The 18,890-nt window shown below is 37.5% G+C and overlaps 1 non-coding gene across 1 annotated transcript; it reads right to left on the reverse strand.

Annotated features, from left to right (window-relative positions):
* Positions 1-2,963: 2,963 nt before the first annotated feature.
* Positions 2,964-3,067, reverse strand: LOC112064796 (U6 spliceosomal RNA). Its single transcript, XR_002891666.1, has one exon. It is a non-coding gene; the product is annotated as a U6 spliceosomal RNA (small nuclear RNA).
* Positions 3,068-18,890: the final 15,823 nt, after the last annotated feature.

Genomic DNA, 18,890 nt, shown 5'->3' on the forward strand with positions numbered 1-18,890 from the left:
TTTCTGAATTGTAGATTGAAATAATATTTTAAGGGATTTCAATTTTATTCAATATTCACTATTTCAAAGGAAGATTTAAAATGCGACAGATTACTAAAAGTATTGGAATGAACATAATAGCTTTACTCAGTAAGGAGTCAATGGGGCTAAGATTTCTGCATAATGAGTATTTCTAAAAATTAAGCTGGTAAAAATGAAATGAATTAAGTGCTATCATTTAATAATGCAAAAATGTGACAATGAGATTTCTAGTTCCAATTGCTAATATTCAAAACCTGCGGGGCAGGGGGGCTTCCCTGGTGGCACAGTGGTTAAGAGTCTGCCTGCCAATACAGGGGACATGGGTCTGAGCCCTGGTCCAGGAAGAATCCCACATGCCGCGGAGCGACTAAGCGCGTGCGCCACAACTACTGAGCCCGCGCGCCTAGAGCCCGTGAGCCGCAACAAGGGAAGCCACCGCAATGAGAAGCCCGCGCACCGCAACGAAGAGTAGCCCCTGCTCGCCGCAACCACAGAAAAGCCCGAAGACCCAACGCAGCCAAAAATAAAATTATATTTTTTTAAAAAACTGCGGGAGGAGGGGCAGGAGAGGAAAGGCCTTTAAAAATAATTTAAAGCGGGTCCTCTTGATGATTAGGGCAATCAATATCCAAGTTTATCCTTTTGTGTCTATCAGTCATCTTTATAATTAGTCTCCTGAAGATGTTGTTTTGATTTTAATACACAAATGCAGATTAGTACCTGTTTTTTCCTCAGTGTGTATTAAAACCAACATATTAGATTCTTTGGAGGCTTCAGCCGTGAAAAGTTGGATTGTCTTGTTGGAAATTACAAGGGTAATTCCACTGTCAGGATTCTTAATCTAAGAAGTAGGCAATTAATGGTTCTTGTATATACTTATCATATGAAATAACTTTTGGAGCCCAATTTGCTGACCTGTAGATAAAAGAAGAAGTTCTTAGAGGAATTCTTCAGAGAAATTTTTGTTGGAATGGAAGAATTTTCTCCCCTATATGGCTTTACAAGTTACCCTCTGAGTTCTTTAGATCTGGCACAGCACTATTTTGTCAACGAAGATACGCCCAGTCAAAGAAAGAAGGTTACTATGGAGATTCATGCAGAGTAGATGTGGAAGTCATCCCAGACAAATGGGGCTGTACTGCACTGCAACCTCAGTTTCCTCTCTCACTGTGTATCTGGTCGTTCCTGTACACCTCTCTCTACCAATAACATTCTTCTGCTTAAGAATAATTGCTTTACTGCGTAACTTTGACTTGAACATTTTCTATTGTGTAGTTTTTTGGTTTGGGGTTTTTTTAAATTTATTTATTTATTTATTTATTTTTAGCTGTGTTGGGTGTTCGTTTCTGTGCGAGGGCTTTCTCCAGTTGCGGCGAGCGGGGGCCACTCTTCATGGCGGTGCGCGGGCCTCTCACTATCGCGGCCTCTCTTGCTGCGGGCTTTCTCCAGTTGCGGCGAGCGGGGGCCACTCTTCATGGCGGTGCGCGGGCCTCTCACTATCGCGGCCTCGCTTGCTGCGGAGCACAGGCTCCAGACGCGCAGGCTCGGTAGTTGTGGCTCACGGGCCTAGTTGCTCCACGGCATGTGGGATCCTCCCAGACCAGGGCTCGAACCCGTGTCCCCTGAATTGGCAGGCAGATTCTCGACCACTGCGCCACCAGGGTAGCCCTATTGTGTAGTTTTTAATTCTAACTCTTCCTCATAACCGTTCATCTGGTAATCTTATATACCTTATTCTCTCAGATGTAATTAATTCAAATTTCATTGAGAGTAATTTGTGCATCTTTTATTTTAAAAACACCTGACCAGGCTGTATATTCATTGCCCTGGGTAAACTCTTTGCTCTGGATTAGTCAGCTGTATGCAAGGTGATTTAGGAAAATGCATGGTTAAAAAACATGCCCACCAAGAGAACTGTGCATAAGATAGTTTAGCACTATTTTAAGGGTAGGCATCTGAATAAGCTTATCTAACAAAAGAAAAAGTGGACTTATCAGATACTGTCAGGTATATAAATTGCAAATATTTTTGTTTGGATGAAATAAATAGCAGTAGTGAGAAAAAACACAGAAATGCTTTCGAATGAGCAGTCTCTATTGTAATAGAGCTCTATATTATTTTCTACTGTAATCAATTTAAAAACATTGAGAATTCATATTTTGTATGTAAAATTTTGAGGTATAAATTGTTTGAATCACTCCACTTCTTTCAATTATTATGAAATGATAATTTTACTAAAGTTTTCAGCACTTCATGTCATTCATATCAAGATTATTTGGGGTACACATCGAATTAGATACAAACCCTTAATAAAAACATTTTCAGATGTCACAAATGACACTTTAAGAAATATATAACCATAAACAGATGTAACTGTGACTCTTCTACGACAGAATGTATGTCAATAAAATCATGTACCAATTCTTAACATGTGTTTCTTTCCGCATGTCATTAATCACAGATCATGTCAATATTAACCACAATTTGCATTTTGTTCTGATAAAGCTGCTCCTTTATTTCTTGTTTGAATAGTCTGACTTACTTCACTTAGTATGATAATCTCCAGGTCCTATCAATACCTATTTTTTAATGTCTAAATTATTTATTCCCTTTGGAAATCTCCAGTAGATGACAAATGAGTTGGTGGATTATATACAATATCTCTATACTACACTGTAATAACACCACATTAAAATATTATTTAATTCTAAATTCACTTCAAGAGAAAAAGGTAAAATATAGGGGAACGTAGTGTTAATTCAGAAAATAAAATAGGTCACTTTTAGCACTTAAAATGCAAAATTTAAACTTGAAAAATCACTTTAAAGTATAAAAATTATTAACCTACTTCCTCTAAAAGTGGTTATCCACCATTGAATGCCTTGCAGCATCGCTTTCAGATTTACAATGAAACAATAATCTCTATAAGAGTACATGCTTCACAAAATACAGAGTGCTTCATGAATTTGTGTGTCTTCTTTTGCAAGGGCCCAGCTAATCTTCTCTGAGTCATTCCAATTCTAGTGTATGTGCTGCCAAAACATACAAGATTTTTAAACAACTTTTAAAATTAGTTTTAATCCCCATTCAATACGTAATTTTTTTTTTTTTTTGGCCATGCAGTCCAGCTTGCAGGATCTTAGTTCCCTGATCAGGGATCAAACCCAGGCCCCCTACAATGGAAGGGTGGAGTCCTAACCACTTGACCGCCAGGGAAGTCCCTAAACACTGATTTTATAATATGATATATGCAGTTTCATATGTAACAGTACTCTCATTTACATCAATATTGACATGATAATTATATTAATATTGTTACAATAAATGTTTATTAAGCCACCCAAGTCTATGGTATCTTGTTACAGCAGCCTGAACTAAGATAGACTTTGGTAGTAAGAAGTGGGGTGCCACTGTAACAAATACCTAGAAATGTGGAAGTTGTTTTAGAGGCTGGAAGAGTTTTGAGGTGCATGTTAGGAAAAGCCTACGGACTGTTAAAAGTGATCCTGGTGAGAGTTCAGATAGGAAAGGAGAATAAATCTTCCATCTTCTTAGAGAACACAAAAGTGATCATGTATATAGGATGTTGGTAGAAATATAGACAGTGATAAATGGACTATTGCCTGCCACATCAGTAAACAAAGGATGTCACAGTCATCAATGATTGCAGCCCTCCAGCGTGAGCCCTTGAGCCCTGAGGAAACTCAGGAAGGAAAGAATACCTGCCATCTAGCAGTCATCAGACTGCAGCCACTCCCTACATTGAGGAAACTCAGGATGTGAAAACACAAGCCCCAGATGGCTGAGGTGCATATCAAAGGAATGATTTCAGTGAGCCCAGACTCTTGCATCTTCCCACACATAGAAGAGTGCTAAATTCTTTAACTTCACATATCAAGTTTTCTTTCTTTATTTTTTTTTAACTTTTTATTTTATATTGGGGTAGAGCCTATTAACAATGTTATGGTAGTTTCAGGTGCACAGCAAAGTGACTCAGCCATACATATACACGTATCCATTCTCCCCCAAGCTCCCCTCTCATCCAGGCTGCCACATAACATTGAGCAGAGTTCCCTGTGCTACACAGTACATCCTTGTTGGTTATCCATCTTAAATATAGCAGTGTGTACGTGTCAATGCCAAGCTCCCTAACTATCCCTTCCCCCCACCCTTCCCCCCCATAACAATAAGTTCGTTCTCTAAGCCTCTGAGTCTGTTTCTGTTTTGTAAACGAGTTCATTTGTATCATTTCTTTTTAGATTCCTCATGTAAGGGATATCATATGATATTTCTCTTTCTCTGTCTGACTTACTTCACTCAGTATGACAATCTCTAGGCCCATCCATGTTGCTGCAAATGGCATTATTTCATTATTTTTAATGGCTGAGTAATATTCCATTATATATGTAACACATCTTGTTTATCCATTCCTCTGTTGATGGACGTTTAGTTTGCTTCCATGTCTTGGCTGTTGTAAACAGTGCTGCAATGAACATTGGAGTGCATGTATCCTTTCAGGCCATGTTTTTCTCCCAGTTTATGCCCAGGAGGGTCATATGGTAGCTCTATCCATACTGTTCTCCATAGTGGCTGTACAATTTACATTCCCACTAACAGTGTAGGAGGGTTCCCTTTTCTCCACACCCTCTCCAGCATTTATTGTTTGTGGATTTTTTGATGATAGCCATTTTGACTGGTGTGAGGTGATATCTCATTGTAGGTCATTCTTTAACACCATACACAAAAATAAGCTCAAAATGGATTAAAGACCTAAATGTGAGACAGGACATTATAAAATTCCTAGAGGAAAACCTAGGCAGAACACTCTCTGACATAAATTGCAGCAATATCTTTTTCAGTCTGTCTCCCAGAATAAAGGAAATAAAAACAAAAATAAAAATGGGACCTGATTAAACTCACAAGCTTTTGCACAGCAAAGGAAACACAAGCAAAATGAAAAGACAACCCACAGATTGGGAGAGAATATTTGCAAATGATGTGACCGACAAGGGATTAGTCTCCAAAATTTACAAACAGCTCATGAGACTTAATGTCATCAAAACAACCAACCCAATCAAAAAATGGGCAGCATACCTAAATAGACATTTCTCCAGAGACATACAGATGGCCAAGAGGCACATGGTTTTCTTTAATTAACAGTAATCTTTTGATGTTCCCGACACCTGCCCTTTGTTGCAAAACTCCTATATATCCTAGCTCCCCCATCACCTCCTCGGAGCAGTTCTCTCAGGGTTACTTGAGATGCTGCCTCCTGGGCTTGAAGTCCTAAAAATCTCCACTGAATAAAACATAACTCTCAACTTTTAGGTTGTGAATAATTTTTTAGTTGACGGCAGTAAAGGCCATTCTGACGAGGTCCAGATGGAAATGAGGAACATGTTGTTGGACAATGGAGAAAAAGGTGATTCCTGTTATAAAGTGGCAAAGGACTTGGCTGTGTTGTGTCTGTGTTCTAGTGTCTTGTGGAAGATAGGACTTGAGAGTGATAAAACTGGATATTTAGCTGAGATTTCTAAGCAACGTGTTGAAGGAGCAGCTTGTTTTCTCCTGACTGCTGATAGTAAAATGCAAGAGAGAAATACATTGAAGAAGGAATTGTTAAGCAATGAGCAAAAAGAAACTAGAACTTAAAGATTTGAAAAATTCTCAGCCTATCCATATTGCAAAAAAATGAGAAAGCATATTCTGAAGAGGACACTGAGAGTGTAACTGACCATTTTGATGAGGAGATCAGAGTGGATACAAACCATGGACCTAATCAGCCATCAAGTAGAGGCCAGGATCAGAGATGGGATTATACCAGCAGAAATACTGCCAGATGGGATTAAAGAGAACAGAGAAAACGGGACAGAGTGAAGGAAGGCTGTTGGACTTTTTTGATTTTATAGAACAGGATGACAGAAATTTTTAGCTGTGAATGTGTGCTGTTCTTCAAGAAAAGGGGAGAATGGCCCTGAAGATGATTCAGATATCATTAGGGCCATCATCTCAGTCCAGGTGACCTGAAACTGTGAAAGCAGATCTGCCTGAAGCCCTGCGGCAGGGAGTGGGGCGGAGGTGGGTGGAGAGGAGGGCAACCCCTACCCAGCATAATATTATCATTTATATTAATGTTGATATGATATAACTGTTTTCCTGGCAACAATGTTCATAATCTTTTTTTAACCTTTTTTATGTAGAACATCAACTATAGAATTAAGACTTTCTTTATAAATATTAAATATAATAAAGCATTTTATATTACTGCCAATAGAGAGAGGTACTCTGGTTGAATAAAAGCTTGGCAGAGAACGGATTTATTTTGATTCTGGTCCTATCTTTACCGTTAATTGTTTGATTTACAGCTGGGCCCTCCCATTCTCTCTGCCTTGGAATTGTCATGAGGACAATAATACTTAATCTACATACTTCCCACAGTTGTTGTGAGGAAAATAACTCTGATAATACTGTAATTGGGATATGTGGTGAATGATAAAGTATAAGACCTATTATTGCTAGTGTAATTTTAGCAGTTAAAATAAATTTGATTATTTGAGTAATGATAGTCATACTTAAATATAGCTGCTTCTCTACTGGATATGCAATTAAATTTGCTGTGAGTGTGTGAATGCCTTCTTGGTACTTTAGTATGTATTTTGCACCTTAAAAATATTTAGTGCAGAAAAATATTTTTTAAATTATTACCACTTATATAAGAATTTAAGTTCTAAAGGTAAAGGTGTTTTTGCTTTAGCCTCAGGAATACCTACTTATAATTGTCTCCCACCTGCTAAAGTCGCTTAAGGTATAAAGAATGAGCTGTGAATTTGATTTTACATTTATCACAAAAACATCACCTTGACATTTAAAGAAAAAGAAAACATATTATGTGATTGCAAATGAGCACTTAAGATATTGAAATGTCTCCTTCATGAAAAAACAAAATGCTCTTCTTTTGTTTTTTAAAAGTGCCAACTGTCCTCTCCATAGTAACATATGTCAGAGTATCCTACATAGATTTGGGGTGAAGAAGCCAGACCATAATTCTTCAAATTATCATTGGGTTTTGCAGTAGACTAAAGCCGTTTTTAATCTTGAAAGATTGACAAGTAGGAAATAACTTTCTGCTTTGGGAATGAGAAAATTATGTTTTGAGGAAAGACAGACAAATCAACCATTTTTAAAGTGATATTTGTTCATTTTCATAGGATTATAAATTTGGGGGATGACTGACATGCATTTATCCTCTTCAAACAGTGGTTCATAATGTGTGAGCCATACAAGGGGGTTTGAGTGAGAGAATGACACTGAGGTTAAGAGAGGTATTGGAAGGGGTCTATAAATCCATGTGCCATGACTATAGACTGGATATCTCATTTTTCAAGTGTATGCTGATATACATATTGATTTGCTGATATATATACTCAAATTCATTTGACATTATCAATTGTCTTAATCAGTACTAAAATTATAATTGCCATCAGTTGAATACATATTTTTAAGAAAAGTGTAACCACTGTTATATTAATTAAACAAGGAGGTCATTAGAGTGACCTGGTTCTAGTGCCATGGTGGTCGACATAAGCAAAGCAGACTCTAAGCCTGTAAATGCCTTAAGGTTACAAAGTTGAAACCTAAGGACAACCAGTCACAAAGAGCCAACTACTCTTTAAGTTATTGCAGTCAATGATTTCCTAACTTTGCCTCTGTCTTTTCTCTATAAAATCTCTCCCCCAAGTTCCTCTCAGTGGAACACTTCTAACCACTTCCCATTTAGCACTCCCTGATTTGAATTAATTTTTGCACAAATAAATTCTTAAAATTTTGAATATGCCTCAGTTTATCTTTTAACACTACTTTCTGAAGTTAATCGCAATATTAAGAATTGAAAGTTTACAGAGCTTGGGGAAGGAGTTAGTAACACAAATTTGTAAACAAAATGTAGTCACATGAAATGATCATTCATATTAGGAAGGTTACGTCAATCCCAAATCAGTGTTACATATACTTAGTTTTAAAAAGGACAGGACTTCCCTGGTGGCGCAGTGGTTAAGAATCTGCCTGCCAATGCAGGGGACACGGGTTCGAGCCCTGGTCCGGGAAGATCCCACATGCTGCGGAGCAGCTAAGCCCACAACTACTGAGCCTGCGCTCTAGATCCCTCGAGCCACAACTACTGAGCCTGCGTGCCACAACTACTGAAACCCACACACCTAGAGCCCGTGCTCCGCAACAAGAGAAGCCACTGCAATGAGAAGCCTGCGCACCGCCACAAAGAGTAGCCCTTGCTCGCTGCTCTCGTGCAGCAACAAAGACCCAACGCAGCCAACAATAAGTAAATAAATAAATTAATTGTTTAAAATAAAATAAAAAGGATAATTGTTTCCACATTCAGTATGTTCACAGGTACAAAGAAATATAAATGAAATGCAAAATACATTCATAGCAAAATAGAGATAATACAAAAAAAATTATATTTGATTAAGAAACTATTCAACCTCTTTCAATTTCCCTTTTGAAGTTCTAGTAATTTGTATTAAAAGTACAAATTGTTCTTACAATTGAAAAGAACCAAATTAATCCAGCCAAATCGTTCTACATAGCAAAAAGTAAATCTTTATTTTTTCATGTTTTGATTCCTTACTTTTAACTCACCTTAGGTTGCTATACTTACTGAGTAACATGTATGTATAGTCACTGTTTTAAAGTACTTAGGATAAACTAAAGAATAAGACAGTTGTGGTTTATGTACTTGCAGGACTTAAAGTGTAAAAGGATTATGGAAATTGCAGTTATAATAAAGAATACCATCAGAAAGGTAAAATTTAGAACTAAAGGAAAATGATGTTTTAATAAATATGACAAAGATTTGATACCCTTAATGTATAAAGAGCTCATAAAAGTTGATAACAAAAACACAATAACACTAGTCTTAAATGTTGCCACAGTTAAGAATAGACAAAAATGTGAGTAATTATCCTCAAAAAAGAGGCCAGTGTTCAACTTCCTTTTATGTAAATACATACAACGAAGCACAACTCTCTCAAAACCTCTCATTGTCTCTCCGTCTCTTTCCCTACCACCCTCAATTGGCCAAGATAAGGTTGGTCAGGATGGGCTCAGTTTGGCTCCCTCACACAAGCTTTCTGGAATGCAATTTAACAGTACTTTTAAAAATATTATAAAGTTTACTACAGTATGAGCAAATAATTTTTCTTGTAAATAACTAAGTACAAAAGTAGTCAGAAATTCAGAGCAATATTTCCAGCAAAGGTATTTAATAAAGAATTATTTATACATGTATAACAAAGGTGATAATATATATTAATATTTAATATATGTATTAGTATGGGCTTTCCTTGTGCAGTTTCATATACCAGTCTTCTCCATGGTTTCCTGAGGCATTCATCTGTGGGGAGGAGGAAAGCGATGAAGAGGGTTGAAGGATAAGGCATAAGGATTGTTGGAGCAAAGAGTTTATTATTTTACCTCTGGTATCCAAAACAGGATTTTTGGATGTGCATCAGAAAAGCCCTGAGCCAACTACTCTTTAAGTTATTGCAGTCAATGATTTCCTAACTTTGCCTCTGTCTTTTCTCTATAAAATCTCTCCCCCAAGTTCCTCTCAGTGGAACACTTCTAACCACTTCCCATTTAGCACTCCCTGATTTGAATTAATTTTTGCACAAATAAATTCTTAAAATTTTGAATATGCCTCAGTTTATCTTTTAACACTACTTTCTGAAGTTAATCGCAATATTAAGAATTGAAAGTTTACAGAGCTTGGGGAAGGAGTTAGTAACACAAATTTGTAAACAAAATGTAGTCACATGAAATGATCATTCATATTAGGAAGGTTACGTCAATCCCAAATCAGTGTTACATATACTTAGTTTTAAAAAGGACAGGACTTCCCTGGTGGCGCAGTGGTTAAGAATCTGCCTGCCAATGCAGGGGACACGGGTTCGAGCCCTGGTCCGGGAAGATCCCACATGCTGCGGAGCAGCTAAGCCCACAACTACTGAGCCTGCGCTCTAGATCCCTCGAGCCACAACTACTGAGCCTGCGTGCCACAACTACTGAAACCCACACACCTAGAGCCCGTGCTCCGCAACAAGAGAAGCCACTGCAATGAGAAGCCTGCGCACCGCCACAAAGAGTAGCCCTTGCTCGCTGCTCTCGTGCAGCAACAAAGACCCAACGCAGCCAACAATAAGTAAATAAATAAATTAATTGTTTAAAATAAAATAAAAAGGATAATTGTTTCCACATTCAGTATGTTCACAGGTACAAAGAAATATAAATGAAATGCAAAATACATTCATAGCAAAATAGAGATAATACAAAAAAAATTATATTTGATTAAGAAACTATTCAACCTCTTTCAATTTCCCTTTTGAAGTTCTAGTAATTTGTATTAAAAGTACAAATTGTTCTTACAATTGAAAAGAACCAAATTAATCCAGCCAAATCGTTCTACATAGCAAAAAGTAAATCTTTATTTTTTCATGTTTTGATTCCTTACTTTTAACTCACCTTAGGTTGCTATACTTACTGAGTAACATGTATGTATAGTCACTGTTTTAAAGTACTTAGGATAAACTAAAGAATAAGACAGTTGTGGTTTATGTACTTGCAGGACTTAAAGTGTAAAAGGATTATGGAAATTGCAGTTATAATAAAGAATACCATCAGAAAGGTAAAATTTAGAACTAAAGGAAAATGATGTTTTAATAAATATGACAAAGATTTGATACCCTTAATGTATAAAGAGCTCATAAAAGTTGATAACAAAAACACAATAACACTAGTCTTAAATGTTGCCACAGTTAAGAATAGACAAAAATGTGAGTAATTATCCTCAAAAAAGAGGCCAGTGTTCAACTTCCTTTTATGTAAATACATACAACGAAGCACAACTCTCTCAAAACCTCTCATTGTCTCTCCGTCTCTTTCCCTACCACCCTCAATTGGCCAAGATAAGGTTGGTCAGGATGGGCTCAGTTTGGCTCCCTCACACAAGCTTTCTGGAATGCAATTTAACAGTACTTTTAAAAATATTATAAAGTTTACTACAGTATGAGCAAATAATTTTTCTTGTAAATAACTAAGTACAAAAGTAGTCAGAAATTCAGAGCAATATTTCCAGCAAAGGTATTTAATAAAGAATTATTTATACATGTATAACAAAGGTGATAATATATATTAATATTTAATATATGTATTAGTATGGGCTTTCCTTGTGCAGTTTCATATACCAGTCTTCTCCATGGTTTCCTGAGGCATTCATCTGTGGGGAGGAGGAAAGCGATGAAGAGGGTTGAAGGATAAGGCATAAGGATTGTTGGAGCAAAGAGTTTATTATTTTACCTCTGGTATCCAAAACAGGATTTTTGGATGTGCATCAGAAAAGCCCTTGAATGCCAGGCTTTGTGAAGAAGAACCTGTTTTTCTGAATTCCTTAGGACGTATCAAAATGTAGACCTCAAGAGAACAAACTGAAGATTTTCCCACTAGAGAAGGCCTCTCCTCTGCCCCTGAATAGGCCATGAGGCAGTAGGAGACACATGAGAAGGTCCAAAAGTGACAATGTCTTTCACATCTTGTGGCCCCCATGTGACCCTCAGTAGACCCAGAATCTCTCCCTGTGCCCTGCGAGGTGACGCAGAGTTGCCAGCAGCTCAAATCTGAAAGCAGGACAAAGAGGCAAATGGCTGGGACATGGGTTCTGACAACAGGTATCAGCTCTTCACCCCAAAATGCCAGTGAGAACCTGTCATGCTTTAACTGTCACGAATCTGGACCCAGATCAATCTAGTCATTCCACTACAGAAACCAGGAAGGACCCAAAGGATAACACAGGTATCTGAAAAATTAATTTCTACTTCAGTGAAGAAACAGCCCCAATTACAAAGTCTTAGCCAGTGGAAACCTCTTGAAATTGACACTCAGGAGTTTAGTAAGATTTAATTTTTTTTTTTTTTTTTGGTCAGAGCAGCCACATTTAACATTATTTTTAATCACAGTTTTAGGCCACTCCCACTGGTGGTTTTGGTCTTATTCTTTTTTAAAAAATTAATTAATTAATTAATTAATTTTTGGCTGTATTGGGTCTTTGTTGCTGCGTATGGGCTTCCTTTAGTTGTGGCAAGCGGGGGCTCCTCTTCGTAGTGGTGCGTGGGCTTCTCATTGCAGTGGCTTCTCTTGTTGCAGAGCATAGGCTCTAGGCGCTCGGGCTCAGTAGTTGTGGCTCTCAGGCTTAGTTGGTCCACGGCATGTGCGATCTTCCCAGACCAGGGCTCTAACCCATGTCTCCTGCATTGGCAGGCAGGTTCTTAACCACTGCACCACCAGGGAAGCCCTGGTCTTATTTTTGATTATAATTGAATTGATTATACTTTACACATTTTATAAATTACATCTTCACCCAAGGTCATCTTTTTACTTAGGTCTATAGTGGGTAGGTTTCCTTTTTCTCCTTTTTTAAAAAATACTAACCAACGAGAGAGTTTTGTTTTATAATAAAATTTAGACATCTTCACCATGTTATTTTATGTCACTGGTGATTTTGAAGCATGAATTATTAAAAACTTATTTGGGATGCATTTTTTCCTGTGACAGCAAGACATGATTCAGATACTTTACATTGTCCTCTCCAACAAAGGTGTTAGTAATACTTAATTTTGAATTTAAATGCCAGGATTTCAGTGTATAATGCTACATGTCTCTTCAATTATGGATGTTTATGATGCTGCATTTGATTTCATAATTATATGATTCAATAAAATATCACTGAACCAAAGCACATACTTCCATGGAAATAATTATATTGTATCCTAATGAATACTTGAACTCATTAAAATTCACCCAAAACTGTAATATCATAATGAGTTGATCAAAACATTAAAGTTCAGTGAAGCAATGTTGGACGAATAGATTTTAATTTCTCATATGCCAATACTAATACACAAAATATTTCTTATGCTACTAAGTACTGTACTTATCACCCTGGTGCACAAGTTCTCTATTTTTATGCAAATTTTCATTATTGGTTAATGTCTTAGTGATTTTACAGTATTTGTATACAAAGAAACAAATGAATCTTGGCAATGAGATCTGATAAAATTAATTAATGTCAGTGTTACCAGATATAAAGTTTTATCTATCTGGAAGGTAAACTAGAGATGTGTCTTTACAAGATGAATTTTCCCCATTTTAGGAAAGAGGTAGACAGTAGAGTCTGTTCTACCATAGATTAATATCTGGTGATTACAGAGCCCTTAGCCTTCTCCCTTGAGGGATGGACCTCATCTCCTCAAATGCAGGCTTTGATTAAAAGGAAGATAAATGAAAGCCATTTTCTTGGTTCTTTCCTGCCCATTCTGAACCGACATACACATTTGAATTCCATTTATTTCTTAAGTGCTCATACCTCCCATCCTCACAATATTTTGTCACCTTTCTTTCAGGCTCTGCAGTAGCTCAGATCCAGTGAAAAGAATGCACATGATCATTCTGTTTCAAAACTAATTAGAAAAAGATAAGGCACAAAAACTTTAATGGAAGACTAAGCCAGAAAGAACTTGGATAAGAGTGAGAGGTCTCAGGGGAGTCCTAATTGGAAAAGTTGGGAAGTGGCAGAAATAGCTTGCTCTGTTTTTGCATATGAAAATTTTCTGGATTGGTGGAAAAGTCCAGAGATTTTGAATCTAAATTCATGGATTTTCATCCCAGCTCTGACACTTAGCTGTGTGTCGCCTCTGCGGGACTTGTAACCTCTCATTAAAGAGAGATAATATCTATCTTACAGGTTTTGAGGATTACCTCAGAAGATTAGTGTAATAGGCCTTTATGAAATAGATTGTAGTATGTTAGTGTAAGTTAACATTAAGTTAGAAAGGTGGTGGCTCAATATTCTTATTAGATGGCTAATTTACTCAGGTCAGTTTTTAGAAATAACCATGCAATTGGCCGTTGTTACATTTTATTCTTGGTAAACGTTTTCCTATATGTGTTCTTCTCTGAATTCATGAGAAACGATGATTGTACAATTGTACAATCATCTGCAAGATGCCCAGAGTTCCCCAAAGCCCACCATCAAATCAGAGTAGAAAAGTGTACAATTGTACGATGATTGTACATTGATTGTATGTCAATTCACTTAACATTACTGAGTGCTTACTATATATCAGTCATCGTGGTAAGAAATTTGAATGCATTATTTTCCTACGTAATCCTTACATTAATTTTATGAGTATATTATTTTCTCTACATAGGAAACTATGGCATGGAGAGTGAATCAGAGTAATATTTTTATATATTAAACTAATGTGTTGTTGCCCCCTCTATTTCTTGTCCCTTATTCAGCTGTAGCTAGGGTATTTTATGCCCAATACCTCAGGAAAAGTAAGACACCACAGAATTTTTTAGTTTCCAATAAGAATAATCCCCCTTCCTTTCTTAAACTATAGTCCAGTGAGTAGCTAATAATAGTAATTTTATTTTTTTTACCCTATAATAGAAATTTTTATAAATAGCTTACATTATTTTATTTACTCCTCTGGAAAACACTAGGAGAGATATTCTTTGATTATACACATTTTATAGAGCCTAAGCTCTGAGTTTATAAAACCTTACACAGACCTGAAATAGGTTATCTTTCCCAGGCACATAGATATTAAGAAGTAGAATGAGGCTTCAAAACTCTCTAAGCTTCACCCCCAGGGAAAGAGCTGAGAGACTGAAGAGATTCTTATTGCCTGTACTCTTCTGCCTTTTCGATAAGCTCACTTAAAGAAGAAATAATTTTTTAAAAATAGCACATTTGGCGATCCAAGGATATAGTGTGCTTATGCTCTTGAAATGCTGCTAGGCACTGGAGAAACTGCAAGAGCCCAGAGTTCCCCAAAGCCCACCATCAAATCAGAGTAGAAAAGTGTTAGCATGATATGTCCAAGCAGATGGTTGTATGTTGTCAACCTCATACCACATCATGTCCCAGCGATTTTTCCTGCTCCATAGAAAAGCGCAGAGATGGAGCATGTCACAACCATGCTAAATTTCTTAGAGCTCCAGAAGAGCACAAGATCAGACAACTCTTCACAAGGCCACTAAATGGGGAAGTGGAAATAGTAGAACTAACCAAGTAGCTGCCCAGACCTGAGAGGCCCACAGCAGTGGCTACATGGACACAAATGGGAGGACAAAATGGGATGACCACAAAGACAGGTTTTTTTCATGAAGCTATTGAAGGCTAAGGTTCAGGGATCCTAACTCACATGAGTTTGTTCAGTGGCATAGAATATATTGAAATGACCTTATTCTAATATTCTATTTAGTTGAAGAATACATTGCAAAAATATAATGCACAGCTTGAAAGTGTAGAGTTCAATGAATTTTGACAAACTTATATCCATGTGTAACCACAAATCACATCGAGATATAGCACATTTCCATCCTCCCAGCAAGCTTTCTTGTGCTCCTATCTATTATAGCCCACACCCAGAACCAAACACACTTCCTATTTGTTCAGTTCTTTTCTAGATTGTCCTGGCTGTCCTAAGTTTATGCGTTTCCATGTAAATTTTAGAATCACCTTATTAATTTCTTCAAAAAGACTTGGAATTTTAAACTCTGAATTCTGTCTCCTTAGAACTCAGTGCCTGCTGTGATCTCTACTCAGTTCTCTAAACCTTCAAGCTGTTTTCCTGAACACCCTGGGGCTTTCGCCCAATGTGTGCATAGTTCAAGAAGCAGCCAAGGGCCTGAGGGGAGTTTGTATGCAAGTTTGGGGCACCTCCATTTATTATTCACTTTTTTCTGGTATTTTTTCTCACTTTCCAGCTGCTTTTGATCTTAAATTCTGGCTTCTGACTTCTCAGGCCACTATGACTTCAGTGTTTGCTTGAAATATATTTAATGGGCATTGTTTAGTAGAAAAACTAAATAGATCTGAGTTTCACCCAGACTCTTTTTCCATTCTTTCAAGGATTATGTACCCTCTGGTTTCTGCCTAGTTTTGGTCACCCTACAGTGTCTTCACAGTTACTTTAAAAAATAATTTGTCTAGCTAGAAAGTATAATTGTCTTTGGGAGATGCTTTAGTTTTCTATACAATACTCTGACATTTCCAGAAACTGTCATCTACTTTTAAAAATTTACAGAGATCTTGAGTTGCAGTGTCAGGGGCAGCACTTCTACACACGGCCCGGCCCCGAGCTAAGGTGTCAAGTGCAGCCATTTCTCACTAGGCACTCTGAAGTGCCAGGTGCAAGGCCTCTGCATGAAGCACCCTGTGAACAAGTGAAACTAGACGAAGCACAAAGGAAAAGCAAAAAACCAAGGTTTTATGACAGTAACTCTGCTCAGGTTTGAATTAAAATGGTGTTTCTAGAATTCTAATGTGCATAAAAATCACCCGTGGATTCTGTGAAAATGCACATTCCACCTCAGTAGGTCTGGCCTGAGATTCTACAGTTTTAACAAGCTGCCAGATGATTCCCATGTGCTGGTCTTAAGATCACATTTTGAATAGATGGAACTTTAAGATGGCGGAGGAGTAAGATGTGGAGATAACATTCCTCCACAAAAATACATCAGAAATACATCTACATGTGGAACAACTCCTACAGAACACCTACTGAAAACTGGCAGAAGACCTCAGACTTTCCAAAAGGCAAGAAACTCCCCAAGTACCTGGCCGTGTGACTGACAGGGTCTTGGTGCTCCAGGCGGGTGTCAGGCCTGTGCCTCTGAGGTGGGAGAGCTGATTTCAGGTCATTGGTCCACCAGAGACCTCCTGGCCCCATATGATATCAAACGGAGAAAGCTGTCCCAGAGATCTCCATCTCAACACTAAGAAACTGCTTCACTCAATAACCAGCAAGCTACAGTGCTGGACATCCCATGCCAAGAAAGGAACACAACCCCACACATTAACAGAGAGGCTGCCTAAAATCATAATAAGGTTGCAGACACCCCAAAACACACCACCAGATGCGGTCCTGCCCACCAGAAAGACAAGCTTCATGCACCAGAAGATAGGCACTAGTCTCCTCCACCAGGAAGACTACACAACCCACTAAACCAACCTTAGCCACTGGGGGCAGACACCAAAGACAACGGGAAATATGAACTTGCAGCCTGTGAAAAGGAGACCCCAAACACAGTAAGTTAAGCAGAATGAAAAGACAGAGAAACACACAGCAGATGAAGTAGCAAGGTAAAAACCCACCGGACCAAACAAATGAAGAGGAAATATGCAGTCTACCTGAAAACGATTTCAGAGTAATGATAGCAAGGCTGATCCAGAATCTTGGAAATAGAATGGAGAAAATACAAGAAACGTTTAACAAGGACCTAGAAAAACTAAAGGGCAAACAAACAATGATGAACAACACAGTAAATGAAATTTAAAATTCTCAAGAAGGAATCAATAGAATAACTGAGGCAGAAGAACGGATAAGTGACCTGGAAGATAAAATAGTGGAAATAACGACTGCAGAGGAGAATAAAGAAAAAAGAATGAAAAGAATTGAGGACAGTCTTAGAGACCTCTAGGACTACATTAAACACACCAACATTCAAATTATAGGGGTCCCAGAAGAAGAAGAGAAAAAGAAAGGGACCGAGAAAATATTTGAAGAGATTATAGTTGAAAAATTCCCTAATATGGGGAAGGAAATAGTCAAGTCCAGGAGAAGGGAGTGGCAGGACATATTTAAAGTGATGAAAGGGAAAAGCCTACAAGCAAGATTACCCAGCAAAGATCTCATTCAGATTCTACGGAGAAATTAAAAACTTTAGAGATAAACAAAAGCTATAGAATTCAGAACCAACAAACCAACTTTATAACAAATCCTAAAGGAACTACTCTAGGCAGGAAACACAAGAGACCGAAAAGACCTACAATAGCAAACCCAAAACAATTCAGAAAATGGTAATAGGAACATACATATCGATAATTACCTTAAATGTAAATGGATTAAATGCTCCCACCAAAAGGCACAGACTGGCTGAATGGATACAAAAAAAGACCTGAAAATATGCTGTCTACAAAAGACCCACTTCAGACCTAGGGACAAATACAGACTGAAAGTGAGGGGATAGAAAAAGATTCCATGCAAATGGAAATCAAAAGAAAGCTGGAATAGCAATTCTCATATCAGGCAAAATAGACTTTAAAATAAAGACTACTACAACAGACAAAGAAGGACACTACATAGTGATCAAGGGATCAATCCAAGAAGAAGATATAACAATTGTAAATATTTATGGACCCAACATAAGAGAACCTCAATACATAAGGCAAATGCTAACGACCATAAAAGGGGAAATTGACAGTAACACAATAATAGTAGGGGACTTTAACATCCCATTTTCACCAATGGACAGATCATCCAAAATGAAAATAAATAAGGAAACACAAACATTCAATCATACATTAAACAAGATGGACTTAATTGATATTTATAGGACATCCCATCCAAAAACAGGAGATTACACTTTGTTCTCAAGTGCTCATGGAAAATTCTCCAGGATAGATCATATCTTGGGTCACAAATCAAGCCTTGGTAAATTTAAGAAAATTGAAATCATATCAAGTATCTTTTCCAACCACAATGCTATGAGACTAGATGTCAATTACAGGAAAAAACACTGTAAAAAATACAAACACATGGAGGCTAAACAATATGCTACTAAATAACCAAGAGATCACTGAAGAAATCAAAGAGGAAATCAAAAAATTCCTAGAAATAAATGACAATGAAAACACGACGACCCAAAAGCTATGTGATGCAGCAAAAGCAGTTCTCAGAGGGAAGCTTATAGCAATACAGTCCTACCCCAAGAAACAAAAAGCATCTCAA

The sequence above is a fragment of the Physeter macrocephalus genome, chromosome 13 (assembly GCF_002837175.3).
Source record: "Physeter macrocephalus isolate SW-GA chromosome 13, ASM283717v5, whole genome shotgun sequence".
NCBI lineage: Eukaryota > Metazoa > Chordata > Mammalia > Artiodactyla > Physeteridae > Physeter > Physeter macrocephalus.